Source organism: Cyprinus carpio, chromosome A18, assembly GCF_018340385.1.
Source record: "Cyprinus carpio isolate SPL01 chromosome A18, ASM1834038v1, whole genome shotgun sequence".
In the NCBI taxonomy this organism is placed as follows: domain Eukaryota; kingdom Metazoa; phylum Chordata; class Actinopteri; order Cypriniformes; family Cyprinidae; genus Cyprinus; species Cyprinus carpio.
In genome coordinates, this window is record NC_056589.1 from 27456471 (window position 1) to 27457020 (window position 550).

Here is a 550-nt window from a genome sequence, read left to right on the forward strand (position 1 = left end):
CCTCTCTCGCTCTCTCTCTCTCTCTCTCTCTCTCATGCACCAATTTGCATGTTTTGTATGCTTAGGATTTTTATTTATAGGCGTGTTTAATGTTTACATATATATATATATATATATATATATATATATATATATATATATATATATATATATATATATATATATACATTTAAAAGTTAGATTAAAGATTTACAATTTGTCCATGTATGCATTTAAATTTAGACTTTTTAATCTGACTGTACTATTTTTTGCAACTGCATATGCATCTTAGGTAAATTTCAGCAAAACTATACTGTTTTTGTCTCTAAATCGGTTGAAACTGTGTAAAATTATCACATTTTTATTTACCCTGGGGTTCAGGGAATAATTCTCAGTGTAGGTTTATTTTTGTAATGGATTAAAATGAAAAAAAAAAAGACAAGTCTTAAGACCACAGTTCAACCTTTTACTCAAAACATATCTTCATTATATTGTTTATATTGATGATTTCGTTAATTTTAGTTTATCTACCTGTGCAAATTTTAGTTTGGAGGACAGAATTTAGACCTAG